At 38.9% G+C, this 12,212-nt stretch overlaps 1 protein-coding gene and 1 long non-coding RNA gene across 5 annotated transcripts in view; one reads left to right on the forward strand and one right to left on the reverse strand.

Moving 5' to 3' along the window:
• Nucleotides 1–2,246: 2,246 nt before the first annotated feature.
• LOC111843751 (uncharacterized) lies at nt 2,247–6,017 on the reverse strand. Of its 2 annotated transcripts, none has more exons than XR_002838242.2 (3): nt 5,941–6,017; nt 2,615–2,953; nt 2,247–2,417 (listed from the first exon to the last, which is right to left on the reverse strand). It is a non-coding gene; the product is annotated as an uncharacterized lncRNA (long non-coding RNA). The 2 variants fall into 2 exon arrangements; XR_011993435.1 differs by lacking the exon at nt 5,941–6,017 and adding an exon at nt 5,487–5,885.
• A 3,140-nt stretch (nt 6,018–9,157) lies between these two features.
• nlgn3a (neuroligin 3a) overlaps nt 9,158–12,212 on the forward strand; it is a 162,426-nt gene continuing 159,371 nt past the window's right edge. For 2 of the 3 annotated variants that reach the window (XM_023811574.2, XM_023811575.2), the window contains exon 1: nt 9,158–9,624. The gene's annotated coding sequence lies outside the window, so the exon portion shown is untranslated. The remainder of the gene's footprint in view (nt 9,625–12,212) is intronic. The other variant, XM_023811576.2, reaches the window with a different exon arrangement.

Consider the following 12,212-nt stretch of genomic DNA (forward strand, 5'->3'; position numbering starts at 1 on the left):
TAATACAGTACACCTAACCTAACAAACATCATAGCCTAACCTAGTGTACCTAAAACATGCTTAGAACACTTAGGTTAGCCCACAGTTGGGCAAAATCATTATCACAAACCCTATTTAATAATTAAGTGTTGAATGTCTCATGTAGTTTATTTTATAATGTACTGAAACTGAAAAACAGAATTGGAATACCCATCGTAAAGTCAAAATATCATAACTGGGGAGTGTTTGAGTAGTATAGTATAGTATAGCATAGCATAGCATAGTATAGTAATGACATAAGACAAATTTCAATATGTCTAAATTTCAGCCTGCAATGCAACAGAATGGTTGAATTGATGGGTGAATTTTTCTTACCGACATTTTCACCTTTGGGCATTTTTCTATGGTTCTATAAAACAGAGTTATAAAAATTTATACCGTTCTTAGACGATATAAAAGATCCCTGATAGGTATGATATCTGTGAGCAGCAGAAGCACATACATCTCAAGCTAAGCAGCCTGTCAGTCAGAAAATATATTAATTATGTGCCGGAAACAGACTAATGAGGAGACAGAGGACCAAGATAACAAAGATTATCAGCCATGACAAACGATTGTGTTACCTGAAATTCCTTCTGGACTTCTGATGCTGTTGTCATCTGTTTTGATTTTAATTTTGATTTTTTAAAAATAGAAACCTATAAGATCCTTTTGAGTTAATCTCTCATGCGACAAGGGTGCATAGGGCCCCTAATCTCAGGCCACCTCCAAAAAACACCAACACATTTAAATCCCCAATTTTGCAATGAACAACAATTTCAGAGACAAAGGATTAGCAGTAAACACTCTGGCAGTATGACTCTGATGTATCGCCTCTGTATTCTGAACATCCAGGATGTACCAGTGTTACCACTTTTTATCTTGGTTACATTGTATCATGGAGACAACAGAAATAAATGTGTTTTTCCTCGGATTCCTTTTTGCTGCCAGTTTCCATGTGTGAATCTTAATTACAGTATTATTCATGGTTTTGGGTTCTGGCCCTCAGCCCGCATCTTGGAGCTGCAACGTGAACCTCCGCAGTCACCCCCTCTATTACCTGCGGATTACTGTGTCACATACCTGCCATTGTGCTCTCCCAATCGCCCATGGTAATCCTCTGCTCCATAAACAGACTGGGCCTGTAAAAGCTGCTGTTTTGCCTCATATCGTACCACTGCAGGTGAAAAGTCGAACGACGCAAACGCGGCTGTTTCAAGGTGGCCGGTGCTGTGAATTACGGGCTTCTTCCTGCTTCTTCAGCTAACCAGAGCCATTAAAGACTTACGCGCACATGCTATTCCATCACACATTTCTCACATTAATTTACAAAATACCTGAGCATTTGCTATTCCCTAAATAACAGAAAATCATTGTCTATGCTAAGAATATGGCCAACTTCCTTAATAAAGCAGGGTAATAAGTTAATGCCTTATTTCTAGTTTTTGCCCATAATTTTTTAGTATAGGTTGTTCAAGATTCACCAGATGCTGCTTTTTTGGTAGAGATTATAGGAAATAATGACCTATATTTTTTTACGCAAGGATCTGTAAAATGTTGGGTAATATTTTACTTGAGGGGGCACAAGTAACTTAGTCACTCAATTACCACTCAAGTACAAATCATGAGTAAACACTAACTGAAATACATGAACCGTTATGATTGATTAATGATGAATGAACATGGGATCAGTATGTATAACTAATACTTAATTTCTGGGTAATTAATACATTAAGTTAGAGTATATTACTACATTATTTGCGCTCACTCAAGTGTTACCAAATGTTTTTTAGTCATGGTGCCTTATTACAAATCTTCAGTACTAATTCACACATATTATTTGTGCATTAATTCAACATTCATAAATACGTTTTTTTGCAAAAAGCTGATTGACACCTTGCTCAAGAAAGAACTAACGTGTCCTCTGCTTCCTGTCATTCATGATACAATCCCTGCCGAAGGAAGCATTGTAGGCTACACCAGAAGTCTACCTTCAATTATTGTCTGCTTCAGGCAAAATGTGTTTCAAGAAAAAGCCGGCTTTCCTTTGGAACTGGAGCTGTATACAGTGTGCTCGTTGAACGGCTCACTATAAATGTTAAGGCTACTTTAAGCTATGGGAAGAATTACACCTTTTTCTTTTATTGTGTCAACAAAGGACAGATCAGTCAGTGAACAGATGTGGCTTATATTGTGCACTTTAATGAAAAAAATGGGTATGGGGCATACGGTATTGTATAATATTACATTTGTTAATTTGGTTTAGTTTTTGCTAAACCTTCCCATTTTATTATTTCCGTGGATGTGTTCTGTGAATGATGCTGCATTTGCTTTGGCTGATTGTCTCCTATTTCACCTTCCTCAGTCAGCTTCAGCCTTGATATGCCTTCATCCATCTACTTGAAGGTAAAAAAAAAAAATTAATAAAATCAGTGTAAAACACATGCATTTTCTTCCCAATTCAGAAATCTCTTGATACTGCTCTGCATACTCCCACACACTTCGACAGCATTTATGCTGAAAATTAAATCACGCACAGCTATCCTGCCAGATCTCTTCTGCGCAAAAGACTCTCGGTAACCTTTTTTTTTTTTACCTGCCAGTCGTTCTGTGTGCCGTCAGGAGAGTTTGAACAAACTTGGCCTGAAACGAGGTTGGCGTGAGCGACAGCTGTACGAGATGTACGAGACAGGGTGGTCAGGATGCGGAGACGGAGTCAGAAACGATCCTGCCGGACGATGACTAAACAATGGCAGCGGCCCATGGGAACATATCTAAAAGCTATAAATCCGGGAGGACGTGGGCTGCGGTGCGTCTGTCACCATCGCTGAGGCAGTCCGTACATCCCACCCGAGAATTCAGCAAACATCGTCCACACGGGACACCCCTCAGCTGGAGGAAGTGTCTCTGCAGATGAAATTTCGCCTCACATCTCCTGAAAAAAAATCGGAAGGAAGCATGGCGTTACACGTGACTCATTAAAAGAGTTTGCCGACATCTTTCAAGTGCCAGTAAACGTCCATTAAACTAGCAACGGTACCGCAAAGAAAGCTGGTCTGGCCTGAGGCGGTGAATCCTTAGTGTGATTTTGGAAGCCATTTGATGTGCTTCATTGTGGCACATATTTACACAAATGTACAGAAGTGCAGCTCTGATGCTCACCTTGTTTTCCGGAAATAACTCGTGGTTTTGATTAATGACCTCAGAGGCACATATGCTGAACCTCAAAATGGTCACATTACTGTGTATTAAACACATAATAATCTTATTTCCATCTCTTCAGATGCCTGAAAGGCTAAATCTTACATTGATACATTGACAAAATAAATATGTTACTCTGTTTTTGATGGGATAATGTTATAATGCCATTCACCCTTGACTGAAAAAAATCCAATTACCACATTACCTCACTGAATCATATTCCCATTATGGAAGAATTCCAAGTTTCTCATTTACTAAGCATACAGCTGCAGTTAATAACAGAAAACCAATTTATCTGAACCATAATGTTCTTGACAAGGTGTATGTAATGTTACATGTTCTAATTTCTAATTCACATTGTACTTCATAGGCGGGTCATTAACCCCGGACCCGGGACCTGCCTGTGTATGCTGGCCCCCATTGGTCTGTTTGTTTAGCCTTGGGTTGTGCTGCTACACCATTTTGGTCTATATCCTCCTGAGACCCCACCCATTCAATTATGTCCATTGTAGGGGACATTTTGTTTCTGCATCTATCTTTTCACTGATGTAAGGAAACATATTTATTCCTGTTGTACACTAAAGAGGACATGCTGTGAAATTAAAAATAAAAATAAATTTGAAAAAATCTAAATTGTAAGATGTCTTATTTCCTCCAAAGACAAATAACCTAAAATTGAAGGACACTTTTTTCCTTGGGTCTCAGGAGGATATTGCCAGTCTGTTAATCGTTTTTCAGTTTAACCGAATGAATAATTTAGTGGTGACATCAACACCTAAACAGTGATTTGAAAATATGAAACAAAACAAAAAGGTTTAGAAGTCAAAGCTTTGTACAAATAATAGTGTCAAGGTCTCAATTAATGATATAATTAGAAGCTGATGGGCTGGCTAGTCTGCAGTTTGTGGGTCTCTTACCATAAAAACTCAGATTTACAGTGTAGGGTAACAGAACACTAACAGAACAGCACATTTCCCAAACTCATAAGGGAATTAGCGCATCACATCGCTAACTGTCCAACTGCCCTACCACAACATAGACAACACTGACAAATGTGGAGATGGACTTTGGAGAATGATAGAAGGATTCAGACTTGGAATACTTCAAGAGTCTTGAGGTAGGCAAAGTGATGTCTGGATCTTGTGCATCTCATTCACAGATACAGCACTGATGGGAGGCTAAGACCTTCATCAGAAGCTCCACAGGCAGGTGGAGTGAGAAGTATACTGCATTCACCCCCCTGACGAGGCCCCCTGTGCTTGCTAAACCGTGTGGCCGCTCTCCGTTAACCATCTCTATGGCTGCACCCCACAAACTTCAGCAGTCATTAGCGGGCTTTCAGTAACCCTGTAGCCTGAGACGCCACTTAAATAACCTTAATCTCACGTGATTGTACCAAAATCCCTAAATGCAGCATGAATATTCTGTTAATTTTTCTGCAAATGACGCATATCGAGACACATCACTTCTGGGTGAGACAACAACAGCTTTGCATGTCACTTTAGACAATACTTCCATGAAAGTCGATAAAATATTAATATATAATATTTTATGTGTTACAAGTAGGCTCAGATTTGGTCGGATGAATATGCAAAATACGTTTTCTCAGTACAGTTCTGTGCCACAGCATTTGTTCTCTTTTTTAACTTGATGAAGGTAAAAGACATGAACTTGAGGGAGGTGTGTCTGGCTCCCCGCAGCCCCCGCTCACCCCCACTGCCCCCACCCCACCTGTGAAGCCATCCTCGCTGACACCGGCGGGTGCAGTCAGGGAACCCAGCTGGCGTCGCCCCGACAGGAGCAAACCTGCTAATTAGCTCTCCCTGCGAAGGGGCTCAGCGATGTCAAATCCCCAGCCTTCATTAAGCACATTCAGAGAAAATTGGGGAAAAGCGCAGGGGATACAGCCTTTTTCTTATTTTTTATACGTGGCACGTAAAGCAGGATCTTTTTATGTGGCGCGGGGTCGATGTACGTCTCCGACGGAAACGAAAACATTTGCAAGTAACGAAAAAAAAAAAAACACATTGGATATGATATCTGCGTCTGTAACAACGACTTGCTCCGGTGCCCCCTACTTCTGATTATCCAAAGCTTAAAATCCTGCTTGTTTCAGTAATCGCTATTTCAAACATCGGCATTATGAAACCAGGAGATGGGCCCGAATTGGTTGGATTAAGTGAATTCCGCAAGACGAAGCACTAGCGGAATGATAACTAGAAGAGCTTCGCAGCCAGAGCAAGACTCAACATAAACTTCCTGCTCACCTTGTACCCTCCTCCGCTCCACAAGTGGGCAGTTTAACAGAATGCAGTCCCACCGGGACCATAAAGTCAACTAAAATTAGCAAGGAGGACCATGCGCGAAACAGAACTACGCTTGGGCACCATGCTTTGACAGAGTTATAACATAATTATACGTCCGACTGTTACTGTACAAGATTAGTAAAACATGCCTTAGATTTCTAGTCGAAGATGTCAACAATTTGGTGGGGATAAATTTAGACTCAAGCGCCGTTAAGAATAACCAGACCGCCACTCACTGAAATAAACGTGACAAATAAAAAAATCCCACTTAGCTGCTGCACAGTTAAGTGTCAGTCTTAAATCCCCCGGGCATAAGCAGTTTACAGTAAGCGGCAGGCGCGGGCGATATGCAGGGGGCACTGGGGCATTCCCATTAAAAGATTTAATTAGTGTTTTATCCTGAGAAACCGCGCACCTTCCCCCCCGCATGAGAGCGTCTCAGCGCGGTCCGGATCCGCACCGCCGGCCCGTCTGACGCCCCTTCCTCCAGCCAATAGAAAGGCATCGGCGGCGGTGGCACCGTGATGTCTGCCCATCACGGGGAGCCGACCACACGATTAGCATTCCGCGATATCCTCTGCAGACTTCCTGACAATAAATATGTAAATTCAAACATAGCACAGGAGCTTTTTTCGCCGCTATTGTACAGTACGAGTCAAGTATCACTTAAGCATAAATGGAGTGATAGAGCACGCTTAGAAGTGCCTTTTACCGTCACAGGCGTGTTGTCTAAACCATTCCATTATCTCTGACTGCACTGAAAAGTCAATTCCGTTTCTCATCAATATTGAAACCACTGCTGTCAATCAACTTAACTTTGACACAGCAGCCTTTTAGTCTTATATGTATCGACAAGACTGCGCGTTCAGGCTATGGTAAAATCAAGCTCAGAATATGTTTTCTAATGACAAAAAACAGTGCTTTGTGTAGGTTTGCAATGTGCATAATTTGCTATGTACACTTTTATGCTGTTTTGTGATGCAGCCATAAAATACGCCGAGATTAAATTGATATTGCTATAAAGTTGTAGCTCAAAATTTTTATACCTGTGGACTGTGAATACAGTGAACAATGACTTCTTAATGTAGAGTTGAAGTAATTTATCAAATTATTCTTGTATGTAAATATAAACATTTGATGACGCGTGTGTTTGAACACCTATCTTTGAATGAGGAAGACTAAAAGCTGGCACAAAGTAACAAATTAGATTTAGGACTAAATGTATTTAAATCATCCTAATTGTTGTTCTGATACATGTTAGTGGATTTACTGTCAAAGTAACGATTGTATTATGATTAAAAGTGTTTAATGTCAAAATGGCTACAATTTATATAAATATTAATGTTATGTCCCAGTGCAGATATACAGGATGTTAATTACCTTCAGGTCCAGCAATATTGGTTGACTTTGCTGTAAATTCATCCAATATAGCTGCACATGAATTATAATAGACACTTCAAGTCTGTGTCATAAAGTGTCTTACCCTTACATGAAATAGATATACTGCTAATGGTATACAGTGACAAGTGTCATGTGAAAACATTTCATAGATGTAATTTTTTTCCAATTGTGCAATACATTGGAAAATGTAGGAAAAGGTTAGCTCCGTTATAGAAAATACAACATTTGCAATACATGCAGGTAACAGCAAATTAGTTCTGTGATATTGAGTAATACCACATTTCAGGGTATTTTACATATATGGTACCAGTCAAACCTTGTCAAACATGCCAAGCCGCATAAAAAGGAGATGGATAGTGTCAGATCACGTGCCCTGGCCACCTGACCTAAACACAGTAGAGATGGTTTTGGTGGAATTTGACCATAGAATGAATGAAAAGTGGCCAATGAGTGCTCAGCATATACGGGGGACCTCCTTGAGGGCAGCTGGAAAGGCATCCCAGGAGGCCACCTCATGAAACTGGCATGGAGGAGACAGTAGGGTCAGCCAGTTCATGGAGCAACAGGGGTTTATGGGCCTTGCTCAAGGGTCCAAAGGTGGGATCAAGCTGCCGACCACGGGATTTGAACTGGCAACCTCCTGAGTCCCAAACCACAGAGCTACCCCCTCCACAACACATTTCTTTTTTTTTTTAATACTTTTTTGGTTAGTGCATAATTCCCTGTATGTTATTTTATAGTCTTGGTGTCTTCCTAATTATTCTAAAATGTAGAGAATAGTACAAATAAACTTTTCTATGGGGTGGTGCATCCAAACTTTGACTAGTAACATAAAGTATTTCATGTTTCATGGATGGCAAAGTTATAAACTTACAGAAGACTACATTGCTTGTGTTCCATGTCCATTCCAAATGGTACATGCATAATTTACTCAAGCAAAACTCAATAGAAACACAAATATTTGGTGATTATATGATGACTCAGGCATGTCAGCCAAATTATAAGTATCTGGAAAATGTCTAACTAGTTTCAGAGTAATAATGTCAATCTGAACAATACTTAAGGATGATAGTTGTAAATATATTTTAATCTGACGCTATTACAAATCTTATATATCATAATATAAACACCAACAAAACCTAACTACATCAAACAAATCATCCTATCATACGATAGCTGACTTAAAAACACAATGTAACCATATCTATATACCTGCATTCAGTCATAAGTGAAAAAAAGTATTCCAAACACACTAGACAACAGTTTAATGGCAAATGATGGATTTTTAAAGTAATCTGAGGTTTTCAGAGGCACACTGCCTGATGATTGAGCTTCTTTCCAAATTTCTGCAAAGTGAGTACAGAAACACTCCTTACAGCAGAGGGACAAGCAGAAAGAGTAAACATAAATCAGAATCAAATTGAATGTGAAATTGAAATCCTGTGAACCCTGAATGTATAAGTTTTGAACCTGGGAAAACAAAGGAATATAAAAATATATATGTAAACGGTTTGTTTCACAGCAGTTTGCTATAAAGATTCAAATTTACAGGAATGAAAGGGGCTGATGCAAATGAAGGTGTGAATCGTGCTTCTGAAATACTGGTGAAACATGAAATGATTTTAAACTTCAAAAAAAATTCTCTATGAGAAAACATGAAATGAAAATTCTCTCTACAGAACTAAATTAATTCCGTGTTAAAATAGATATTCAAAAATCTAACCTGTTCGAACTTGTGACGCTTTAAATATTGTAATACTGAGATCAATATTACTGCTCATTTGTTTTTATTTATTAATGAAACTATATTTTAGTTAGCGATACTTTGAGTTCCAGTTCTGACTGGTGGAGTTTTAAATGCGAAGTGATAGGGGGAAATTGAAGAGGCAATCGCTGGCTTTAATTTTAAGTAACTGAAACAGTGAATGTCATTTTGTTATTGAATGCAGCGAAGCTGTTACTAGCTATAATTGTTTCATATCCTGTACTGTTGCATCTGTTAAGCGCTCTGACGCAATCATGCTGGGAACGGCGCTATACAATGATACATTCACTTTGTTTCTATATAGCGAAATAAAATAAGGTCTTTGCGATTAAATAATGTGACAAACATCAAATGAGCAACAGTATCACAGTAATATCCATTGATTTTATAATTAGAGCTTTGGTGTCACGCCCACATTTTACAGTTCGGCTGAATGGATTTACAATCATTGGTTTCACAGCAAATTACGCAAATATGAAATGACACTGATTACTTGTACGCGCATCTTCATTCATTTGTCGTAATTGTAACATTTAGCTAACATTAATATGAATTTTCTTTTAAAATTGTTAGGCGTTTGTCTTCTCTGAAGCCTGCGTGTTAAGACTGCGAGAAGGCTCGGTTGCTTAGGAACGCGCGTCTTCATTGTAGCTCCCGACCTTGCAGCCGTGTCCACGCTGCGCGTACTCGTTTCCAGACCTCACGAACGGGCAAGATAAGAGCATCCTAACGGAGGACAGTACCCGGAGATTAAAACAAAAATGTGGATCAAGTGAAAGTAAAAAGTATACATTTCTAAGCGAATATAAAACAATTTGGCAGCTTAAAATAGTTGCCGGAATTCTCTTGAATGTTGAATCTATTGAATTAGTAAAACAGCGCGTTTTTTATCAGAACATCAGGAATGGGGGATCTGATAGTTCGCCAAGGCAGGTGAGTCCAATCTCTAAGGCATATGGTGTCTATAGGAACAAGTACTCAAGGATACCGTATGAGTTACCACATAGACGCATGGAAATATTGTAAAATGGCATCGCGTATCTGTTATCTGTTTTAGTCTTGTTTTCCCCAGCAGCTTGTGATAAAGCGTGATTTGACTCCAAATCTCATTAGTGCTTCATTTATAGGTCATATAAATGTGTTTAAAGGCAGCGATTTAGCTTGATACATGGCAGCTGAAAGAATGGAGAAAGGACTGGAGTTAAAATATGACTGAGGCAACGTATATTATTTCGCCTTTGGGAGTTAAATCGTGTCGTTGCGCTATGAATGATGCATGTAAACCGGTATTTCCGTTGTTTACAAAACAAATATTCCCGTTTTTGCTTTTAAATTCTTACTTGACACTTGTCGTTAGATTTGCTTGTTTCAAACGTTTGCCACCAGAGGCTCGACGTGAGTAATGCAGTTATTAGACATATAGTCGTATCGTGCCGCGAAGCTCCGGTGCCTTTATGATGTCCGCGACAGTGAATTGTACCGTAAATATGAGGGCGTTAAAACGCGTCGGATGGGCTAATCCGTGGTACCTGTTTTGCCCTTGACCTGTGCAAGACGCACGTTAAATTGATTATTCTTGTACTGCTTCAAGGTGACTATTCTTAAGTTTTCTGAGTCTTCTGCTTGCCAACACAAGCTGCGTATTTTTTTTTATTTGATGGGTGGTTCGGATCTTTGCATAAAATTGCAAATCAATGCAATTACAAGCTAAAATGATGGCTACATTTTAGTTTTAATACGAAATTCGTATTGATATTTTATCTCCGTCCCTCCAATTGAGTAAATGCATACATCCTAAAATGTACGACCAACAGACGTTTTTTCTCTCCGTCGCGCGTGTTGCTCAGGGAGACTGCATCGCTAAAATTTATATATTAGAATGTCTTGCCGGTTTTATTATGCTTAATGCTTATGGTGAACCAGTGTCACTAGAAATTTTCGTGCAATCACAGTCTGCACGTTGAAAAGCCTAACACTTGTTGTAAAAGAAAATTGCACATCACAGTCTATGTTGTATGTTTGACAGCGACCCAGGGACCTAGAGCATTATGTAGTTCATTTGCTGCAATAACGACAGAGAAGCAAACAGACTCTTTTGACATTATAAAGTTAATATATTTAAATTTGCGACAAAAGAATTGCATTGTTTAAGTGTAATCGTTTTCCCCTCAAAATTTCTGGAGGTCGACGCTATCCCGGGATCCAAGCGGGTACATTGTCATTAGAAGTGGCAAAGAATTAGGCTAACAGAAAGAACTGAATGGATGGAGACGGGGCGAGGGAAAAAATGTCAGCCTTGAAGTTGTCATGGTGACTTTGTGAATAAGCAATTGTGTCACTTGAGCTCAAACATTAAAAAGAATTCTTCTTTTCACTATCAATAGGGTTGTATATAGGCTACGTTAAGGCGTTTAAATAATGTGTTTGAGATCTGTCCCTGAAAGACTTGTAACTAAACACCAGCATATACTTGCAAATTTAATTATGTATTACAGAATTCAATTGATTACGGGAACATAAAGTTCTTTCGGTGTTTTCCAGTATTTTTTTATTATGGGGGGGAGGGGGTCGGCCGCTATGCACTATCCATTGCCCAGTAGAAAATTTTACCGTAGCACGTCCGTATTTCAGATAAACATGCTAGTATAATGTTTTGTAAACGATTTTCCGCAGCTTGACTTTGCATTATTTGTTTTTCTCTTCATTCTCATTCTTTCCTTGTCTGTCGCCGGCCCATGCTGCTTTAAATCCGATTCAGTCAAGGAATAATTCCTGTTTAAACGTGCAGTATTTACGCTTTCGCTAATCTGAGGTAATAATATTCCTTGCAAAGTCTTCCTCAACCCGTTTCTTTGCTCATGGATCTAAAATGAAATGTTTCCCGTTGCAGTTATTGATCGGCGTATATTTTCTGTTGTCTTTATGTGGCTTTGTCAATCTTTCATTGGTAAGTTGATAAATAGTCTTTTAGATGCAGGTTCTGACATTTTGTTAGGCATTAGGTATAATAACCGCTTAAGTATGTTTTAATGTGGTGTGTTCCTTCCTATAGACATTTATATGTTTACTGAACAACATAGTAGACACAGGCCTACTTAAAAATGAATAAGATTTATCATGAATGACTTCCATGTTTCCATTTTCCACCATGTAACCTGCTGTTCCCGAAATAGTATTTTAAAAATAAATCCCAACGGCTTTCTTTACAGACAGGGACCAATAATTGTATATTAGTAATCAGAAGTAGCAATATATAGATAACCCAGAAGTTTCTCTATCTAGTGATTGTCGAGGAGTGTTCAATGTATCTGTTTAAATATCGCCAATGATTTTAAATTTAAAATTGATTGAACTGTTATATGATCTTTAGTTCAATTTAAAGGTCAAATATCTAACAATGTTTGACGTTTATACTGTATACTGTCCATTCATCCATAATTGCATGAAGTCTAGCATTTTCACTGATATCATATATGATCAGTCCAGGTAAAACACCCATTTAAAATGTATCATCGTTGATG

The sequence above is a fragment of the Paramormyrops kingsleyae genome, chromosome 10 (assembly GCF_048594095.1).
Source record: "Paramormyrops kingsleyae isolate MSU_618 chromosome 10, PKINGS_0.4, whole genome shotgun sequence".
Taxonomy (NCBI): Eukaryota; Metazoa; Chordata; class Actinopteri; order Osteoglossiformes; family Mormyridae; genus Paramormyrops; species Paramormyrops kingsleyae.